Source organism: Vespa velutina, chromosome 21 (assembly GCF_912470025.1).
Source record: "Vespa velutina chromosome 21, iVesVel2.1, whole genome shotgun sequence".
Classification (NCBI taxonomy): Eukaryota; Metazoa; Arthropoda; class Insecta; order Hymenoptera; family Vespidae; genus Vespa; species Vespa velutina.
Window position 1 is genome coordinate 2246191 of NC_062208.1, and position 2500 is coordinate 2248690.

At 33.9% G+C, this 2500-nt stretch overlaps 2 long non-coding RNA genes across 2 annotated transcripts in view; both read left to right on the top strand.

The window, feature by feature from the left end:
- The window catches only part of LOC124956329, a 52569-nt gene that overhangs the window by 12063 nt on the left and 38006 nt on the right, over nt 1-2500 (top strand). The gene's annotated exons all lie outside the window — the stretch shown is intronic.
- LOC124956331 overlaps nt 1-2500 on the top strand; it is an 11649-nt gene that overhangs the window by 1020 nt on the left and 8129 nt on the right. The window lies entirely within an intron of this gene.

A 2500-nucleotide genomic window follows, 5' to 3' on the forward strand; every position in this document is an offset into this window, starting at 1 on the left:
AAAGAGAGAGAGAGAGAGAGAGAGAGAGAGAGAGACTTTGTGTAAAACATGCCCTTATCGATAAAATTGAACTTACGACCTGAGACTTACTTAAAAAACTCTATATAATATTTAAACAGACTTACTTTTCTTATTGAAAGTTCATAAGTATATTAAAAATTGAATATACCTTATGCGATATTTCTCCAATGGATTTCATATTATTTTTACCTTATTTAATTTCAATGATAATTTTATTAACGATAAAAGATTAGAAATACATACACGTATGTAGGATCCATAGATTTATATAAGTACACAGAAAAAGAGGGTTGAGAGAGAGAGAGAGAGAGAGAGAGAGAGGATAACAGAGAAAGAGAAAGAGAGAAAGAGACGAAGGATTGTTCGAACATTACCACGTGTAGGACATACTCACAATCAGTAAGAGAACTAGAATCGTATCTAAATCACGTTGCCCTAACGATAATCCAGATCATAGACCGTAAGCTTAATCGTGCCAAGCTAATTTGGTCTCTAGAAACTCTCTCCAGACTGCCATCGTAGTCGTAACATTCCCAAGGAAAACTTACTTCCGCATGTATGAGAGAGAGAGAGAGAGAGAGAGAGAGAGAGAGAGAGAGAGAGAGAGAGAGAGAGAGAATGTGCCAAGAAAGCTCCTTTCCAAAAGCTCCTTAACTAATCGCTAAGAATATCTCTATGCAGGAAGAGAACATGCATATACATATATATATATATATATGTATATACACACATACTTACACACACACACATATATATATATATATATATACGTACATATATATGTATATATCATACGGATAGAAAGAAACGTAAAAATATTTTCAAGTGATTTATGGACAATGTGATTAGCGATCGATATCGAAAATAATGCGAATTAAGGAGCATAATGGGATGATAGTAGGGGTAAAGGGAGATGGGGGTTGGGGGAGAGGGTCCAGGGGATAAGTTAAAAGAGGTATCTCGTGGATGGAACAGGGAGGGGAGGGGAGGAGAGGATGAGAGATTCTAATGGTAAATTCTCCTTTAATTCCAACGACCAGTTTCACTAATCTCTCGAAATTGATCACCCTTCATGTAAACGCCTACAAGCCATTTCCAAGCTTCCAAAGCACGTAATTTTCGTTAGAACGTAACTCTCTTCCTCTCTCTCTCTCTCTCTCTCTCTCTCTCTCTCTCTCTCTCTCACCGTTCTACCCATCTTCCATTACTAGCAAACGATTGTAACTGCCAATGGTGATTTCGTTGGACGTATAAATTGTCGATACGAATCTTCCTTCTCTCTCTTTCTCTCTCTCTCTCTCTCTCTCTCTCTCTCTATCTATCTCTATTTCTATCTGTTTGTCTCTCTCTCTCTCTCTCTCTCTCCTCTCTCTCTCTGTCTGTCTCTGTTTCTATCTTTCTCCTTCAGTCTGTCTCTCTCGAAACGGTCCATTCCATCATTTCAAGGCAAATACATTTCCAGATACGAGATTCAACGGCATAGAATTATTATACTTTGACAAGATGTCTTCGTTATTTGAATTGTGGAATATCGTATTAGAGGATTAAATAGAATGCTTGGGACGATGCGTTTCTCATAGAAAATCATGGGGTCGTAAATATTTCTTTTACGATTATTATTATTAATAAGCTTTTGCTGTTTTTTCTTTTTCTTTCTTTCTTTTCTCTGCTTTTATCTTTCTCTTAATAATGATCAACGATCGTTCATCTTACGATCGATTGAAAGATAATCGAAGATCTATCAAGATCTTTTTCATCCTTTAGTTCATAATCGAAGAGAAATGTAAATTTCGCGAAATTGTTTATCAATTTTATATAAATACAATAATACATTTTTATTAAAAGGGTTAATTCAATGACACGAAATCATTATACTAAGATAATAATGTCTTCGTCATTTGTATTGTAAAATTGAATTGCAAAATCGTTAGTGAAATTGAAATGATTAGATCGTAAAAATATTAATAAGACAATTTTTCTTTTTTTCCCTTTTGTTTCTTCTCCTTTTTCTTTTTTTTTTCTCCCTTTTAAATACCTAACGATCATATTGGATCGTACTTGCGATTGATTGATCGTAAGAAGTCAATCGAAGTTTTCATGATAGCTTTTGTCTGAATAAGAGAAAAAGAAAAAATAAAAAAAGAGAAAGGAAACAAAAAAAAAAGAAAATGAGAAGAAAAAAGATAAAAAGAGAAACGAAGAAATAAAACCGATCTCCTGTAGAGAAAAAAAAAAGAAAAAGAAAAAGAAAAAAGAAAAAGAAAAAGAAAAAAGAAAAATAGAAAGAAAGAAAGAAAGAAAGAACGTGAAAGAGAGAAAAATGTATGTAAGTTTCGTCGTCGTGTTGGGGTCGAGGGGGATGGGCAAAGGGGGAAGGAGGGTTCAAAAGAGTTTTGTTTTACAAAGAACATTTCGCGTAAGTTCGATTTCTTTTAGTAAACAAAAAGTGTTGGAATAAACCTACTATAAGAGTTTTTTT